General features: G+C 38.6%; 1 long non-coding RNA gene across 1 annotated transcript in view; it reads right to left on the bottom strand.

Annotated features, from left to right (window-relative positions):
- Nucleotides 1-20,671, bottom strand: part of LOC126961336 (uncharacterized) — a 55,807-nt gene that overhangs the window by 5,730 nt on the left and 29,406 nt on the right. Inside the window, exon 2 of the long non-coding RNA XR_007728267.1 lies at nt 5,100-5,245. This is a non-coding gene — a long non-coding RNA (uncharacterized LOC126961336). The remainder of the gene's footprint in view (nt 1-5,099; nt 5,246-20,671) is intronic.

Raw genomic sequence — 20,671 nt, 5'->3', positions numbered from 1 at the left:
ACCCACCCTTCTATTATTTTTCTTATCAAATCAGTCCCCTTTGAAAAAGTTTTGTTTTTTTTAAGCTTCTGTGCTCTCTAAACTACCTCTTGAGTTCTCCTTGAAGTCAACATTCATTCCTTACTGTCCTAACCTTTCTTTTTAAACCCCTGTGAAATGCTTGTATGAGAGTATCAGTGCAGAAAATGATAAATAAGGCAAGGAACTGTATGTCAAGTGTCTATTGGAGGTTAGCAACAAGAGATAGAACTGGAGTAAATTTCAGAGTCTCTGGGCCCACCTGGTACCTCAAAACCTCTTGGAATTACAAGGACATCAACAATCCTAATTTCAGGATTACCTGATAATTAATTGCTATGCAAAAACCTTGAACATGAGAAATAAATAAGAGGTGAATTACAGATAGAGAGGATATTTAATTTTAATAAGACAGTAGAGAAAGGAAGTGCTAAAAGGAAGAAATAAAGACAGAATAGAGACAATATAGTTAAAGACCCAAAGTGAAATTTAAAAGGAGCAAAGAAACTATGAGCTTTGGCTCAGGGAAAAGAAGCATGCATACGAAAATAACATAATTCAGGGCGGACATCAGGAAACAGTGATTTGAGTTAGTCAGCATGTGAAGTGCGGGAAAAAATCATTGTGTTTTCCTCTGTAGCTTCATCTTAAAGATCTTGGACATGGATTTTTTACAATCTGTCAGTGAACATATGGAAGGCACGTCCCAATACAATTTTTTAAAAAGGAGTCTTTAAGGTTCTGTTGGTATACAATCATATAATCAGCAAATAGTGACAGTTTGACTTCCCCTTTACTGATTTGGATGCCCTTTCTTTCTTTCTCTTGTCTGATTGCTCTGGCTAGGACTTCCAGTACTATGTTGAAGAGAAATGGTGAGAGTGGGCATCCTTGTCTTATTTCATTTCTCAGAGGATTATATTCCATTATTCAGTATTATGTTGACTGTGGGTTTGTCATAGATAGTTTTCATAACATTGAGATATATCTCTTGTATGCTGATTTTGTTAAGAGTTTTAATCACAAAGGGATGCTGGATTTTGTCAAATGCTTTTTCTACGTCTATTGAGATGATTATGTGATTTTTGTTTTTAATTCTGTTTATGTGGTGTACCACATTTGCTAATGTGCATATGTTAAACCATCCCAGCATTCCTGCTATAAAACTCTCTTGATCATGTCTCATCAAAATGTGGGCTAAAGACATGAATAGACCATTCTCAAAAGAATATATACAAATGGTCAACAAACCTAACAAATGCTCAGCATCATTAATGATCAGGGAAATGCAAATCAAAACCACAATGTGATACCACCTTACTCCTGCAACAATGACTATCATAAAAAAATTAAAAATAATAGATGTTGGTGTGGATATGGTGAACAAGAAACACTGTTGCACTGCTGGTGGTAATATAACCTAGTACAACCACTATGGAGAAAATAATGTGGAAATTCCTTAAAGAACTAATAGTAGAACTACCATTTGATTCAACAATCCCACTACTGGGTATCTACCCTGAGGAAAAGAAGTCATTATACAGAAAAAGATACTTGCACATGCATGTTTATAGCAGTACAATTTGCAATTATAAAAATGTGGAACCAACCTAAATGCCCATTGATCAACAAGTGGATAAAGAAACTGTGATACGTATATGTGTGTGTGTGTGTATATACATATATACATATATGTATATATGAGATAGAATACTACTTAGCCATAAAAAGGAATGACTTCATGGCATTTGCAGCAACCTGGATGAGATTGGAGAGTATTATTCTAAGTGAACTAACTCCAGAATGGAAAAACAAACATTATATATTCTTACTCATAAGTAGGAGCTAAGATACGAGGAGGCAAAGGCATAAGAATGACACAATGGACTTTGGAGACTCAGGGGGAAAGGATGGGAAAGGGGTGAGGGATAAAAGACTACAAATTGGGTGCAGTGTATACTGCTCGGATGACGGGTACACCAAAATCTCACAAATCACTACTAAAGAACTGACTCATATAGTCAAACACCACCTGTTCCCCAATAACCTATGGAAATAAAACAAATTTTCTAAAGAAACAACTTTGGTAATAATGTCTCTGGCATCTCCTGAATGGGTGGTTCCATTCCATTGGAGTGAGTGGGAGTTGTAGGGCAGAGGGAATCATAGCTTGTCACAACATAAAAGGGTACATTAGAGAAAAACTTCTGTAATGGCAACAGGAAAAGCATGGTGGGCACTATTGCCAGTGAAGCAATTACTTAACCACTGAAAATTGTGAATAAGACATATAAAAGCATTCAAAGTCTCCAAAAATAGTCCTAAGGGCATACAGTAGACAGAGGAAAAATATACTTAAGAAAATCTACTAAATCTTGGTAAGAACAGTGAGCTTTGGCATTTGATCCATGATCCACCCATGCCACTCCCTCTTTTCCCCAACTGAGTGTGAGGGGAGCTATACTCCAGGCATGCTTACCAAGAACATGGAGCTATGTCTTCACTAAATTTTCAGTTGAAGACTGCAGTTAAACCAGGGAGGGTAGGCCAGAGGCACATTTCATAGTATCGAGAGACAGGACTAGCTGGATTTCCTAGGCAACCTGAAAATCCCTAAGCCTCGCTGGGAAGGTAACTGCATCTACCTTTAAACAGGTGCCTAGCAACTTATCTCACACCCGACCAATCAGGTAGTAAAAAGAGCTCACTAAAATGCTAATTAGGCAAAAACAGGAGGTGAAGAAATAGCCAGTCTATCACCTGAGAGCAAAAGGGGGAAGGTACAATGATCAGGATATAAATCCAGGCATTCAATCCAGCAACAACTATACACTTTGGGTCCCCTCTCTTTGTATGGGAGCTCTGTTTTCACTCTATTAAACCTTACAACTGCACACTCTTCTGGTCCGTGTTTCTTACAGCTCAAGCTGAGCTTTCACTCACCGTTCACCATTGCTGTTTGCTGCCATCGCAGGCCCTCCACTGACTTCTATCCCTCTGGATCTGGCAGGGTGTCCGCTGTGCTCCTGATCCAGTGAGGTGCCCATTGCCGCTCCCAATCGGGCTAAAGACTCATCATTGTTCCTGCATGGCTAAGTGCCCGGGTTCATCCTAAGCAAGCTGAATACTAGTTGCTGGGCTCCCCGGTTCTCTTCCTTGACCTACGGCTTCTAATAGAGCTATAACACTCACTGCATGGCCCAAGATTCCATTCCTTGGAATCGGTGAGGCCAAGAACCCCAGGTCAGAGAACAAGAGGCTTGCCACCATCTTGGAAGCGGCCTGCCACCATCTTGGGAGCTCTGGGAGCAAGGAACCCCTGGCAATAGTCTCAGTTCCAGATTATAGATAACTCTGTTCCAGAGTTCTTTCCTGATACAGCCACCACTTTCAGGATGAAGGCTCTGCTCTAGGTGAATCAGGTAAACAATCCTTGGCCCTGAATGCACCTGTCTGCCATGGCTTGCTTGTAAGGCAGAAGTTCCACATGAGGAGGGACAAGCACGGAAGACTAGGGTCTAAAATCTCCTCTGAGATCAGGGTTGCTACTCCAGGAGAAGTGGGCCACTTCTCATCCAATGACATGGATTTTCTGCCCATGGAAAGAGACAAGACTGAAGCACAAAGAACCTCACAACTGAAGCAGAATAAGGTTTCTCCAATGATGTCCATGTCTTAATACACAGAGCATGCAAAGATATTACCTTACATGGCAAAAGACACTTTTTAAATCTGATTAAATTAAGGTTATTGAGATGAAAAGATTATCCTGGGTTACCTGAGTGGTTCCATTGTTATGAAAAGGGTCCTTATAAGATGGAAACCTGAGGGTTAAAGAAGGCCTCAAGCCAAGGAATGCTAATAGACTCTAGAACCTGAAAAGCAAAGAAACTGATTCTCCAGTGGAACTCGCAGAAGGAACGTAGCCTTGCCAGCACCTTGACTTTAAACTCTTACCTAAAGACTGTAATAGAATAGATACTTGTTATTTAAGCCTCTAAGTTTGCAGTTATTTGTTACAGTGGCAATAGGACATGAATATAACTCTCCCAAACAACACTGGCTTTATTTAAAACAGTATGGGAAAGAACATGCCCAAGAGCACTGCCAAAAACAATAGATATCTTAGTGGTGAGCAACTAAAAGGAGACTGATAGCTACAAGATCTTACAGCAACAGGGGAATTGGTAGAGCAGTTGAAGATGACCAGAGAAAACCAGGGAAAGAGACAGCTAAAAAAAGCCTCCCTGAGGTCTGAGCAACCTCAAAGCCTCAGCACCCTTCCCCTTTAAAAGAGTCCCTATTTAATTGGATCAGATAGTGGAGCAATTTACACCCCCAGGGTATTGTTACAAAATATGAACAGTCAACTGCTTGATAAATGCTTTCTATGAAAAATCTCACATACTCATCATACTTAAAGGTGAAAGACATCATATTTTTTCTTTAAAATCAAGAGCAAGACAAGAATGACTACTATTGCCACTACTGTTCACATTGTGCAAAGGTTTCAGTCAGGGAAATTAGAAAAAGATAAATAAATAGAAGTTATCTGTATTTGTAATGAAGGAGTGGAAATTTCTATATTTTCAGGTGATGTGATCTTGTTAAAGAGAAAATCTTAAGGAATCCACTAAAACATTATTAGAATTAATAAACAAGCTCAGCAACATGAGTGAATACAAGATCAACATGTGGAAATCAATTGCTTTTATAGTAATATAAATAAATAACCTCAAACAAATTAAAAAGATATTTATATTTACAATATTACAGAAAAGAAAAATATACTTATGGATGAGTTTAACAAAGAGTGAAAGACAAGTACATTGAATTACTGCAGCAAGCAGAATAATGCTTCCCCAAAGATAATCTCCTTGTCCCTGGAAATTGTGAATATATTTTGCTTCATCGCAAAGAGGAATTAAGATTGCTAATAAGCTGACTTTATGATAGAGAGATTATCCTACGTTATCTGATTATTCCAATGTAATCACAAAGGTTTGTAGATGTGAAAGCAGAAGAATGAATAAGAGTCAAGGTAGAAGTGATTTAATGTGAGAAAGAAAAACTCAACCCACCATTGCTGGATTTGAAGATGGAAAAGGGCTATAAGCCAAGGATGTTGGCAGCTTGTGGACACTGGGAAAGACAAAGAAACTGCTTTTCTTCCACAGCTTTCAGAGAGAAACGTAGCATGCTGACATTTTCATTGAGTCCTGTGACACTGAAATGGACCAATGATTAAAAAACAAACACACAAAAATGTAAAATAATTGTAAAACATTGTGTGATTTAAGTTATTAAGTGCACTAAGTATGCTGTAAAATGTTACAGCAGCAATAAAACCTGATACAACCATAAAACACAAAGGAAAGAAATTAATCAGAACTTAAATTAATCAGAACTTGTTAAGATGAAATTAATCAGAAATTGTTAAGATGCCAGTATTCCTCAATTGATCTATAGATACAACACAATTCCTGTAAAAATCTCAGCTAGCTATTTTCCTCCCAGAATTGACAAGCCAAGTTTTAAATTCATATTTAATGGAAAGGATAACGACTTTGCTATTCGTATTTAATAACAAAGTTGGGGGGCTCACATTTCTCAGATTTAAAACTTACTACAAAGCTATAGTAATTAAGAAAGAGTGGTACACAATAAACATGTATATCAATGTAAATGAGAATCCATAAAGAAGCCATTACATCTATGGCCAATTGATTTTGATAAAGGTGCCAACACAATAAAACGGAGAAAGAACAGACTTTCCAACAATTTTGCTGGGACAATTGGCTATCCATGTGCAAAAGTATAAATTTAGACCCCTTCTTCATGCCATATGCAAATATTACCCAAAGGGGACCATACACCAAAAGGTAAGAGTTAAAATACAAATCTTTTCACGTGAAATACATGAGTAAATCTTCATGGCTTTGGGCTAGGCAATGGTTTCTTAGACATAACACTAAAAACACCCATAAAACAAAACCTATGGCGGACTTCATCAAAATTTAAAACTTTTGTACTGCAACTAATACCATCAAGACAGTAAAAATATAAACCTTAGGATGGGTGAATATATTTACAATCTTATATCGAATAAGAGACTGGGATTTCTATCCGGAATGTATAAAGAACTCTCACAACTCCATCATTAAAGATAAATAATCCAATTTAAAAAAGAGTAACATAACTCAGTTGATATTTATCTAAAGAATATATACATATATAAATGGCCAGAAGAAATACTCAACATCTTTAATTGCTAGACAAATGCAAATCAAAACCACAGTGAAATATTACTTTTTTCCCACTAGTAGAGCTATAGTAAAAAGTTAGAAATAACAAGTATTGGAGAGAATGAACAAAAATTGGAACTCTCATCTGCTACTAATGGGACTGTAAAATTGAGTAGCCCCTTTGAAAACAGTTTAGCAGTACCTCAAAATATTAAACATGATGTTACTCTGTGTATTAGTTTGTTCTCATGCTGCTAATAAAGACACACCCAAGACTGGGTAATTTATAAAGGAAAGAGGTTTAATTGACTCACAGTTCAGCATGGCTGGGGAGGCCTCAGGAAACTTAAAATCATGGCAGAAGGGGAAGCAAACACTTCCTCACATGGTGGCAGCAAGGAGAAGTGCCAAGCAAAATGGGGAAAAGTCCTTATAAAACCATCCGATATCATGAGAACTCATTCACTATCATGAGAACACCATAAGGATAACTGCCCCCATGATTCAATTACCTCCCACTGGGTCCCTCCCACAACAGGTAGGGATTATGAGAACTACAATTCAAGATGAGATTTGGGTGGAGACAACCAAACCATAACACTATATGATCCAGTAATTCTGCTTGTAGGTATATTCCTAAATGAAATGAAGTTATATGTCCACATTTTAACTCATACACAAATGATTATAGCAAAACAATTCACAATAGTCAATAATAGGAACAATATAAAGGACCATCAACTGATTAAGTAGTAAATAAATGGGTTATATCCACATAGTGACATATTATTCAATCATAATTAAAAGAAATGAATTTTGGATACTTGGCAACAATACGAATGAACCTTTAAAACATGTTAGTATATCAAATAAGTTGGTCATAAACGACTATATGTTGTATGATTCCATTTATTTTACATGTCCAGAATAAAAAAATCTGTAGAAACACAAAACAGATGAGATGTTTCCTAGGGTGTGAGAAGTGGGGTGGTGATGGTCACATAAGAAACGGAGATTAACTGCTAACGCAGAGTTTCTTTTCAGATTGATGAAAAAGTTCTAATATTGTATTACGATGATGGTTACACAACTCTTAGTATACTGAAAAACACCTTAAATGAGTGCAGAGTATGGTGTGTGTGTTATGTCTTTAAAATGATGTTTAGGAAAAATAAAGATAGAAAAAGGAGAGACTGAGACATGGAAGGTATTCAAAGAATCTGCGAGGATTATTGTTCCAAAGGTGGAACAATAGCTACTTCTTCAATAACTACTTTTAGTAAAACAGCTACTACACAATCACTACCTCTAGTAGACACTTCTACTACCTAAGATTATTTGGTTCTCCTCTTCTGAGATGCAGGAGCATACTTCCCTGCTAGTTGGTCATAGCAGTACCATCTGACTAGTTCTGGGCAAATAGTTGTGGGCAGAAAGGTTGTGTATTATTTCCCAGTCAAGCATTAAATTTTGATGTGAGGTCCTCCAGCACTCTCTTCCCCTGATGTATCAGCTGAAGACGCTGTGTGCTCCAAATGGTGCAGTGACAATTTCATAGAGTTTTTCAGAGCCTCATTCACTAGATATAAACTGGAATTCAGAAAAACAGGAATGTGTGCATGAGCAAAAAAATGCGCTTTTGTTTGTGTGTTGAACCACCGACATTTTAGAGTTGCTTATTACTGCACCGTAACGTGTGTTATGTGACCTACACAACAAGGTGATGGAGAAACAGGGGTATAGATAAATATAATAACTGACTTGCAAGTTTAAAAACCCAGTACTCTATCATAAAACAGGCAGAAATTCTGCGTAATTTATTTTGGGTTAGAAAAATAATGGCTATCACCATTTCTCCCTTCTGGAATATGTTGAGTCTTGTGAGGGACAGTGAAGCCTGCTTTTAGTTGGCCGGTGGTTCATTTGAAACAATCTGATTGGCAGAAGGGGAATGGCTTCATATATATATTTTTTTCCATAGGACTAAAATAGAATCTCCCACACATCTAATAATTCTCCATTTTCTATTTTCATATGTTCTTATTTTTTATTTAGTGGGTGGATAAAAGATTTCTAATAGATGGGAGTGAATTTGGATAAAGGATCTATCATATATATATATAATATATATACATATAAAATCTCATACAAGTTGAGTATGCCTTATCTGAAATGCTTGGGTTCAGAAGTGTTTTGGGTTTCAGAATTTTTTAGATAGTGGAGTATTTGCATTATATATTGGTTCAGTGTCCCTAATCTAACAAAGCCCAAAATCTCAAATGTTCTGAAACATTATGCATTTCAAACTTTTTGAGTATTTCAAGCTTTTGAGGACCAATGACCCTCAAAAAATTATTTTAGAGTATTTTGGATTTCAGCTTTTTGGGATTAGAGATGCTCTAAATGTGTACGTATAAAATTTGTCACTGTTTGTAACTTATAAGTATGCAAGGTTTTATTTTTAGAGAAATTGTTACTAAAATATAAGTTCTTTTTTAATGCGTTTGTAAGTTTGGAGTTTGTTTTATCTTTCATTTTCCTTATTCCACGTTCCCGAGATCATTGGTAAGAGAAGAAAGCATACTTTGCTGTGGGTCAGGTGCTACATTGGAATATCATGGTCATGACACCAGGTTCCATTTAATAAATTACTGCTGTGGGGACGCTAAATGGTATCCGTAGCTTCAAATCCATTAAGCGACAATTTGCTAACTTTGTGGGGAAGGGATCAGGGTAGTATTGGTATTACCTTGTGTACCTGAAGTTCAGGACTCCTCCTCACAGCGATTTCATCCAATTAATTTAGAAGGCTATTATCCCCATTATACAAATGGACAAAGTGGTCTGTAAGATCAGTGCGAATGTGTCAGGTTTCCATAAAAGAGGATGCCATTTCTGGATACAGGATAAAGGTGGCTTTAAATTTTTCTGTCCTCCCTCTCAGACATCATAGGCTACCCTACCATGTTCTTTGTGTAAGTCTGAGGCAGACTTGAACGACCACAAAGCAAAGTAATGCTTGGAATTACACTGTTGGTTACCCTAATTACTTTAGTTCTTATAGTGGGACACCAGGATAAAGAAGAAACAGAGGATTATGTAATATCTATATAATGAAGAGTAGAGAAATCAAAATATTCAGTTTAGAAAAAGGAAAAACGTAATGCTAAAAATAGTACCCATATATCTGGTCCTCTAAATTGACAAATAACTTACACATCAAGTGTTTTCTCATTTATCCTTGAAAAGAATGTGTAGGTTAATTGACACTCTTATTTTCACAAAGGAGAAAATGGAAGCTTGAGCTTGGTGATGCCTATAAGGTGACGCTCCTAGGAACTTGAGAAAGCCTCAATGTAGGCTCAAGGTAGGCTCAAGGTTATCTCAGGGTAGGTATGAGATAACTTATCCCATTCATTACCCTTACTAATCAAATTCAAAATTCGCATTGTCTCATAACTACTGACCTAATCTTGCTCTTTCTTTCCAGTGCCATCTTTTTACCTTCCCCTCATTCACTACTCACTGGGCACATCTCTGTTATTGCTGTTTCTACAAAGACCAATTTTATTCATGCCTTGAAGAATTTACATTTGCTTTCTTATCTTCCTGTATAATTCTCTCTGAAGATTTTCACATGGCTGGCTACTCTTTACAATTCTCAAGGCTCAGCTTACACACTTCCTGCTTGGATTAGACTTCCTTGTCTACTTCATCTAAAGAAGTTCCCCTTGAATATTTTTATTGTATAACACTCTTCTCTATTTTTGATTTTAATCTTCATAACACTCATTTTTATCCTGTTTAGTCATTTAACACCTGCCTCTCTCTTCTAGAATTTAATCCTAAAAGAGTAGGTTCACTGTCATTTTACTCAATACCACCTTCTCAATATCCAAAATAGTCTCTCGGGTATAGTAAATGGTAAATAAAAGTTTACTAGGTGAATGAAATAATATATTGACTTTGGGGGAAAGAAAGATAGTGTATCTATCTTTATGAAGTACAGAAGAACTAATAAATTTACATTTAGCTTCAGAAATGGGCTCAATAGATGAGGCTCTGAATAGATAATCGAATTTAACCTTTCACAAAGAAATAATTTTATAAAATATCACACTTCTGATTTCAGGAAACAGGCTGTCCCACATGGTGGTTCATTAGCACTGACAAAATGTTCAAGCAAAGGATAGGTGTGCATTCTGAAGATGTAGGGATGCCTGAATCAGGCATGTGGTGGTGCTAAGGTTGCCTCCATCCTATTTTATCACTTCTGAAACCTATCACTCTAAAGAAGTATTTTGTATAAATTTTTTTTTTTAACCAAACAAAAACAATGAATTGGGCAAGTCTGCTAATTATACTTCATTATTTTCCATTAAACTCAGAAAAATCGTAAGATTCTTTTAGGCATTGCATATGATCTTGTTTGCAATAGCCTTCTAGTAAAAGAGAAAGTTTTAACAGCACATTAGATTTCAATTGACATTAAATGTGTAATTACCCCCAATTAATCAGTAAGGAATGATTTAAGCTGCAGCTAACCACAAATTGGACTTAAAAATGGCTTAAACAAATAAGGCTTTTTAATTTCCATGTAAACAGAAGTCTGAGGGCAGGTGGTTTCTAGTATACATCTTCCAATGTTGTCACAAGTTCCAAATTTTATTTCTGTCTGCTCCTCTGTACTATGGATTGATAGTGCTACCTCTCAAGTAGTTTCACAAAGAATGTATTACTGTTGCTGAGCATCAGGTTCTCACAGGTAACATATTAAATGATAGTACTTCTTTTATACCATTTTTACTAGAAATAAAGAGAGAATGTATGACAAGTGTTTGGCGTTGGTCATTGTCTTGGAGGGCTCCATCATTTTCTCCTTTTTTTTTTTTTTTTTTACTTTATTACTCCATTTCGCTTACATTTAATTCCTCTGTCAGCACACAAATTGCACCTTCATCTGCACTTATCTCTTTGCCTATTGTTTAGGTCAAGATATCCACTTGATGAAGTTTTCTCTTACAAATGTGTACAACTTATTCTTCTACAGTCGCCGCCGCCAACTCCCTACATGCCTAGACTTTAGAGTTCTGAATACGACTACTGAGGGAGTATGATTACTTAGGTCATGACAACAAATACTATATATTTCAAACATCCAGCTTCAGTGTCATTTCAGTTCAAGCCAGCAGTGTTTATGAAAGTAACTACTGCATGCCAGGCACGGTAGAACTTCTGAAAAGACACCTTCCAATTCCTGTGAGTACAGTTATTCGCTTATACTTCTAGGAGCATGCAGCTGGTTGGGCTCTCTGAAAGCAGATGCTAAAATGGAAGTGTCACGGGGAAGGTGTTAATTAGGGATCAACAGATACCATAAAAGGAACAGGGGGGAAAGCAGGACTGTGCAGAGGAAGAAGTCAAACTGTGGCACAGCCGGAAAGAGCCTCAGCCCCAAACAGGTAATGCCAGTCAAAATCATTCCAATTGAGCCAAAATGGCCAGGTCTTCACATACCTTCCTCCCTCAGTCACCAATGTGGGCTGTCCAGAGACAGTGATCTCAGGCAATTCCGTTTTGAGGGACAGCTGGAGTTGGTCTGCTAACCACACTCTCTGTAGCTGGGAAGGAAAGTCCTTTCTTTAAGAGAGAGCTGTGTTGCTCCTTCCTGTGTCTACCACAGTCTATGTCTTAGAACGCTGAAGTCCATTTCTTAAGATATATTCAGGATATGATTCCTTCAGGATTCCAGTGGACTTGTCTTCCTTAGAAGAAACTTAAGAGGCAGGTAAGAATGATGAACTATAGCCCATGATACTACAACAAGTTTCAGTTACACAGTAGTGTTGTCCTCCTTTAGCCACCATATGGTCTAGATTCTCCTTCACCTCTGCTATCATCAGGGGTTTATCTGTGGCATGACCTAGACCTCATCACCAAGAGGCCTCAGTCCTGGGTTACAATGTCCTTATTAGGCCAGCATTGCCAAACCTGCTATTTTACAATCACAATTAGCAATGAAGAGACACCAAGACCTACCTAAGTGGATTATATGAGTTCCACAGATATTCCTCTTTGGTCACATTCTGAAACAGGAGCTGAGCCTCCAACTGCCTATCAGAGTCAATTACTTCTGCTGCAAAAATGGTAATTCCTTTTGCCTGGTAGTCTATTGACACCGCAAGCCCAAACTGCTCAGGTAGCGGCTATAGCTTATAATTAAACAGTAGTGTTGCATAATTCCCTTGCAAGAAGTGCCTCCCTTTTAAGAACCAAGATTTCTAATTCTATATTCCAAGGTTTTGGAGATGGGAAGTAAAAATTCTCAGGTGAGTCATTTGGCGTGATAGCACTTGGGGTCATGCCTGCTTCTATTCTTCGGTTCCTAAACCCATGTATTCTTCCTGTTGGGACACATCACCACGTAAAATCTTGCTTAAATGCTTATAAAAATCCTGGCACTGTTTTTCACAGGGTATTTCCCCTAAACTGGCACTTCAGTGGTGCCTTGAGCAGGACATTCAATCCTCTTTCAGGCTGGTGTCTGGATGGGGCAGAATGTGGGACATTCCATTGTGATGGTACTACTCCCATACCTGGATGCAACACTTTCATCTTATTAAAAACAATTGTTGGGCTTCCTGGGTTGATCCTCATATACTTGACAAAACCAAGTTTACAACGGGTAGTTTTGGCTACATTGTCATAGAATGTCCTGTGGTCGGCCGGGCGCGGTGGCTCACGCCTGTAATCCCAGCACTTTGGGAGGCCGAGGCGGGCGGATCACAAGGTCAGGAGATCGAGACCACGGTGAAACCCCGTCTCTACTAAAAATACAAAAAATTAGCCGGGCGCGGTTGTGGGCGCCTGTAGTCCCAGCTACTCGGGAGGCTGAGGCAGGAGAATGGCGTGAACCCGGGAGGCGGAGCTTGCAGTGAGCTGAGATCGCGCCACTGCACTCCAGACTGGGCGACAGAGCGAGACTCCGTCTCAAAAAAAAAAAAAAAAAAAAAAAAAAAAAAAAAAAAAAAAAAAATGTCCTGTGGTCAGATATTTTGTTTTCATCTGGGGTTGTTCCTCAAAAACTTACAATTATTTGTTTCAGTGGCTTGGATGTGTTATTAAACTCTGATGGCTTGTGTTGAATTTTTTTTTCTCATTGAATCTTGCCAAAAATTCCTAATGACATTTTCTTTTTCCACCACTGAAGTCTCCAACACCGTAGTGTATGCCAGATTATATGGTCTATACTGGGCCCCAGTATGGCTCAAACTCCACTATTGCTTCCATAGCAGCCTGGACCTGCTGCAGAGCCCTTTCCTTCTCTAGGCCCCAACAGCCCTGGCAGCCTCTGTGTTACCCAGAAGATGAACCAAAGCAGCATTTCTAGCAATGGACCACATTCCTTCCAGAACCCAAAGAGTCCCACGAGGCATGGAGATTTATTCTTCATGGTGGGAGGTCTGACATGGTAACTTATCTTTTGCTTTGGAAGCCGTGTTTCCAAAGCATGATCTTATGATCATGATCTTATGTTCTCATGATCTCATGATCTCACAACATTACAATTATCCTAAGTATTCAACCCCTAAAATGTATAGACACGCGTAGTCTCCAAACATTTTTTGGCATATTTTCCATCCTCTGGAGCATAGGTTTCTTACACAGGCTTCCAGCTTTTAGCCACTACTTGCTCATCCAGCTCAATAAATATAGTATTATCATGTAATTGATCAATGTGATGCTTGCCATAATATCCAGAAAATCAAGGCCAGGTTGGGTTTTACTATGACAGACAATAGAGAGTTAGCACATTCCCAGAGCAAAACTCTGTGTGATTGTATGCGTGCATGTGTGTGTGTGTGTGTGTGTGTGTGTGTGTGTGTTTTATTTCATGAAAATTCAAACCGCCTTCATCATCTTTTCTGATAAGGCTGGAAAAGAGCACAACAGCCAAGTCCACGCCCCACTTACTTGAGGACATATTTATATCCTTATTCAAAGACACTATTTGCATGATGGCTCCAATTGGAGATAGTACTTGGTTGAACTTGAAGTAGTCTACAGTAATCCTCCAGGATTCTTAGAGTTTCTACGTTGTTTAATGTGGTTAGAAAAGCTATCATTGTGGTCACTCACTCCCCCGAAACTTTTCCCTTAGGAATGGCACTAATCACCCCTTTCCTTTGGGATACAGTATTGTTTCTAATATCTTATCTTGGGTATGAGGAAAACAGTGTTGATGATTTCAGTTTTCTACTTGGCCTTTTCCACTGCTTTTACCCCACAGATCCCAATATAGAGATTTTGTGTCAATTTCCCAATCCGTCTATTTCAATTTTATGGACCAGAAAAGTGACCGCTGGAATCATTTTTGTGGTTGATATCATGGATCCCTGTAAGGTAGATGTTGAGCAGGACTTCAGGATATCATCTGACATCCATAAGACCCTACTCTAACAAAGAATCTTCATGATGGTTTGTTTTATGTGTAAACTTCGCTAGGATATAGTACCAAGTTATTTAATCCAACACTAGTTTAGGTGTTGCCGCACAGATAGTTCTGGATAGGTTTAACATCTACAATCAGCTGATTTTAAGTAAAGAAAATAGGCATTGTTTCCTCCATTTACCCGTCTCCTGTGCCTGATATGTGATCCTCAGTCATTGAATCCCTTTCCCATACAATTTCCTAATTCATCAGTAAAATATTTAACCATTGGACCACAAATTTCTGTCAGGAACTACCTGTACTCACATTTTTTTTTTTTTTTTTTTTGAGATGGATTCTAGCTCTGTCACCCAGGCTGGGGTGCAGTGGTGTGATCTCGGCTCACTGCAAGCTCCGCCTCCCGGGTTCATGCCATTCTCCTGCCTCAGCCTCCCCAGCAGCTGGGACTACAGGTGCCCGCCACCACGCCTGGCTAATTTTTTGTATTTTTAGTAGAGATCAGGTTTCACTGTGTTAGCCAGGATAGTCTTGATCTCCTGACCTTGTGATCCGCCCGCCTTGGCCTCCCAAAGTGCTGGGATTACAGGTGTGAGCCACTGTGCCTGGCCTGTACTCACGTTTTACTGTTATTGTGCACTTATTGCCAGCCAGACTGTGAGTGGCTTTGTTCTAAAGCCCTGTCTTACCAACTGCTTTCCTAGATTGCGCTTGGTATCAATGCTTGAGGTTGGAAGCTGTCAGCTTGCCAAGGATTAGAGCTCTAAGTAAATTCAGATGTGCTGAAGGGTATGGGGCAAGGCACAAACAGCATCTGCCACGTTGGCCAGTAGAGGGGAGCAGCTCTTGTTACTGTGGTTGTTGAATCTTCTGCTGTTGATGTCGTTATTATTATTATTGGTACTAGTGAGTGGCTGCAGAAAATGATCAACACCTGCAGATTTTAAAAAAAGTGTTGTTTCTCTAGTTTTACATTAAGGCAATGCCAATAATACAGACTCACTTCAAATACAAATGAATAATTTTCAACATTCATTTTCCAAAGGTAAGTAAAAGTTGGATCCCAGAACAGACACACTGGTCTTAGGGTTAATTGCTGTGCTTTCCCTGTGAGTCCACCCTTGTTTTGCAATTTAGTGTCTTCCTTTTTTCCTCCCTTTGTGTCTGTTTGCCGGAAGCCTGTGGTCTGGGCACGGTGCCCAGTTAGATTTAATTTTGGTTTCCTAGTTATGCAGCATCCTAGCTGTGGTTTGGAGATGACATTTTACAAATTGTGTTTAGGCATTTTTGTTTATTTATGGTGGAACAAGTACAGAAAGCTTGTGCCCAGCCTGTTCAGATAATAACATTTAAAATAGAAGAAATAAAACTAATAGCACATGATAATACATACAAATGTGTGGTTATACAGACACTAGTGCATGTTTACATGCCTTTGAATGGAGCTTTGGATATAATAACAGGACAATACTGTCATATTTCTCTTCTTTTCCAATCTTTTCCTGTAATAACCTGAAAAATGAGAGACCAGAATATAGGTGTGTGGCCATAGTATGCCATCTGAAAGGACTGGGTAAGCACGTGGGATGGACACTGAGCTGGGAATTAATAGAGGGTGTCCAGACTCCAGAGTCAAGAAATGAGCTGGGCTCCTACCCCATTCTGAAGTTGCCAGAGAGTGAAATTGACCTGTATTCCTGCTATAAGTTGCTTCTTTAAGGTTCTGCTGGAGCTTTCTTAGTTTGTGAATGGAATCTGGGCTGGTTTCCATAGTTTTTCTGGTTACTTTCAGGGATTACAATGTCCAGTTTCCCCTCATGGAATGTCTCATACATCATAGAGCTTCCCTCCGCCCTTCAGCCTTTTTAGTGCCTCCAACTAGAACATCTGCAGCAGGAAAGAGGCCAGGGTGGGCTTCTTTACCCTTTCATTAGACTTTTCCTCATCTCCTCCTCACTCATTCACTGTGTGGTCTCTGATCCTCCAGGGATAGAGCAGAAAGAGAGGAGAGGTAATGGACAGAGACCTGGGAATGCTGTTTTATGCAGTGTGTGTGTGTGTGTGGTGTGTGTGTGTGTGTGTTTTGCAGATATTTATAAGCTGATCCCTCCTTCCTGGAGCTCCTTGAAGACTCCCCAGGTGGGCACCTCCCTGTATCGGTAACTCTAATTCATTGGCTGCCTCCCCTGGCTGCTCTGTTTTTCAGATGCTCTCACATTCATTCCAACCGCCACCTTTTACCCTCAGACACTCTCAGGGTTGAATCAGATAGCCATTTGCAAATGCCCCAAATTTCAGGAACACACATCCATCTTGGTAATTAGTTCCCTTGAAGTTCCGCACTTGGTTTTAGGTGGAAAAGCAGAAGGCTCTCCTCTCCCTGTGGCAATCAAGAGTTTTCTGCACACCTGCAGCCCTCTCTGAAGCAGCCGTTCCAGTCCCCAGGCTCGGATCTCCCCTATTTATCCGGTGGGCTAACTCTGCTATGGCCATAACTGCTGGGCCGTTCCATTTGCAAGACCGGCACTTCTGTGGTGTTTTACAATCAATTTTTTTTTGTTCTTAGCATTTGTAACTTCTGCAGAATCTTCAAGATCACAAGAGTAGTCACTTTTTATACCCTATTATAAACAAACAAATTTCCAGTAGAAGCCAGATAAGTGCATGTATTAGAATTCATATACATGTTGGCTTTATTCCTGTTTCACTTATGCAGATTTTACCTCCACCCACTAACAGAACCGTAAGTTTATTATCAAATTTTGAGGGGTGTTACCTAGAAATCTACACCAGCACAAGTTTATGATATTATTTGCCTGAGAAATAAGAAAGTAGCAGTTCAGTAGCTGAGAGGCAGTGTGTAGCACAGAGATTAAATGTATCGATTACTCATCCCTACCTTTGTTGAATTTTATCTCTGTAAGCCCATACCTATAGATCAAGAAAATGTATTGAATCTTTCTGTGTTTCATTTTTTTCCATCAATCAACTGGTAATAATAATAATTGTACCTACCTTACAGGTAGTTATAAAGATTAACTAAGATAATATATATGTGACACTTAGAACACTGTAATTAAAAAAATGCTCAATAAATGTTAGATATTATTGGCTTAGGGTTTGGGTAAAGCACACACACACACACACGAAGTAAAACCATTTCTGGACAGTTGGTGATTAATTTTAGTCAATCAGTTAAGCAACTGTTTACAAGCTTCTCTGTGCCAGAGTATTATGCCAAGCACCGGAATACTGGGGAGTGTGGGTGAGGGTGGAGAAAAGCAATTAAGCAAGACTCACTAGTGTAGTAGGAGAAACAACTATCAGGAGAGTCTCTTGAGATATTTAAGGTCCAAGGTACTCATATTGTGAAATAGTGCAAATCCAAACAAAATGAGGCAGTGTTCACCCCTCAAGTTGGCAAAAATGCTAAAGTTTGAGAATACCCATTGCTGGAAATGATGTGAGGAAAACATGCATTCTCCATCCATAATCAATAAAGGTAGACACTTATCAACTGTTTTGTGGAAGGTATTAGAAAACATCTACAAAGGATGAGATACGTGTGTAAGGACGATGGACTGTAGTCAAGTGTAGGCCGAGGTACACATCCGGGATGGCATGACACAATAGGATTGGAGTGCAGTTGCACAGTCCCATGCATTATATAATCACAGTTATGAAGCCATAACATGGGAGGGCTCATCACCTGGCTCTGAGCCACTATCGTGTGTGACATGCATAAATGCAACACCGACAGTGTGAGTGAGCTGCTGAATAAAACCATGTCCCACCTACCTGTGATCTCTTGAGTGTTCTTTCAGCTACTCACCCCTTGACGCTGACTCCCCCCTTGCCACTGACTCCCCCAGAACCTAACAATGTGTATCTACTGATTATTGTATCTTGCACGTACAGATATCCTAGAAAAGGATAATCAAGATACACAGGATGTTTATTTCATTTTTGTTTGTAATAAGAGGGCAAATAACCCTGGAAACAAAATGTCCTTCAAAAAGGAAATGAATATATAATTTATGGCCCAATAGTGCTTCCTTGTCCATAAGGGAAGCATTCCAAGACCCCTAGTGGATGCCTGAAATCACAAAGGGTAATGAACATCATACAGATACTCCTTGATTTATGATGGGATTGTGTCCCAATAAACACATCACAAGTTAAAAATATCATAAATTCAAAATGCATGTAAAACAGCTAAACTAACAAACATCATAGCCTAGGCTGCCTCAGGTGTCCTCAGAGCACTTATGTTAGCCTATAGTTGGGCAAAATAATCTAAAATAAAGCCTATTATAAGTGTTGAATATCTAATAAATTCCTTCAGTACTGTACTGAAAGTGAAAAACAAAATGGTTGCATAGGTACTCAAAATACTGTTTCTACTGAATGCATACCACTTTTCCACCATCATAAAGTGAAAAAAATAGTAAGTTGAATCATTTTAAGTCAGAGGCCATTTGTATATACCACGATTTTTCTATATACATATATACCTATGATAAAGTTTAATTTATGAAACAGTAAAAGATCAACAAAAACTGAAAATAGAACAATAAGAACAATCTACTGTAATAAAAATTATGTGAATGTGGTCTCTTTTTCTCTCCCTGAAAATATCTTATTGTCCTATATTCACCATTCTCGTGATCTGTCAATCTAATAACCCCAGCAGCTACTAAGTGACGAATGCGCAGGTAGCAGATGCAGTGTGGATACACGGGACAAATGGATAATTCACATCCTGGGTGAAGGGTAGGAGACAGGAAGAAGCTGAAAACTTAAGCTAGATCAGCTTATTGCTAGAATTTCCATTTAATATTTTTGTACTGCATTGACTGCTGGTAACTGAAACCACGGAAAGGGAAGCCAAGATGAGGGGGCCTACTTTACATCCAAATAATGAAATATGATGTGGCATTTAGAAGAATTGAAATAAATAAGTACATGCTAATATGGAAAAATAAGCAGAGTATATTATTAAACCAAAAAAAAAAAAAAGCAAGGCCTACAGCAATATGCATTATTTGTTGGTATCTGTAAACATACAAAATATATACACATGTGCATATAAACCTGGAGTAGCATTAGTACTGAAATATTTCTAGAAGCCGTTACAAGAACCTGTTAACGGTGATTATTTTTGAGGAACTGCCTTAGCAGGTGACATATTTTTCTTTTCTTTCTTTTTTCTTTTTTGTTTTTTTGACGGAGTCTCAGTCTGTTACCAGGCTGGAGTGCAGTGGCCCGATATTGACTCACTGAAACTTCTACCTCCCAGGTTCAAGCGATTCTCCTGCCTCAGCCTGAGTAGCTGGGACTACAGGCACCCACCACTATGCCCAGTTAATTTTTGTATTTTTAGTAGAGACGGTGTTTCACCGTGTTGGTGAGGATTGTCTCGATCTCTTGACCTTGTAATCTGCCTGCCTCGGCCCTGCAAAGTGCTGGGATTACAGGCATGAGCCACTGTGCCTGGCCTCTTCTTCTTTTTTTTTTTTTTTTTGCATAATTCAAGGCAGTTTAAATGTTTCCACTATGCATAAGAATTTTTATAGAACTTCTTTGAGTAGTGATATTATAGAACTTTTAACAAATTTGCGTTCATTCCATATGGTATTTAGAAATACATGTTTCATCTTATGTGAAACACACATGAACACAGATTATTATTATTCTTAAGCCCAAGAAAAAGAAGTGCACCTGGAACCCCACAACTGAGTCAATGGATTTTCTCTGGTCTCTGGCCTATTTACACTCTTACTTTTGTTGCTTATTCTATCAGCTTTGCTCTGATTTATCTTTGCTGATGACTTGCTTTTGTTGATATCTTCATTTTAAATTGGCTTCTCTCACTCCTGAAAACACTTCTCACTTGAACTGAATGTCAGCATCACCTGAAGGAAGTTTTAGGGAAATAGAAGCCAGCATCTTCTTCCTG

This window comes from Macaca thibetana, chromosome 8 (genome assembly GCF_024542745.1).
Source record: "Macaca thibetana thibetana isolate TM-01 chromosome 8, ASM2454274v1, whole genome shotgun sequence".
Taxonomy (NCBI): domain Eukaryota; kingdom Metazoa; phylum Chordata; class Mammalia; order Primates; family Cercopithecidae; genus Macaca; species Macaca thibetana.
The sequence above is the reverse complement of the archived record's forward strand: the minus strand, read 5'-3'. Positions and strand labels throughout refer to the sequence as shown.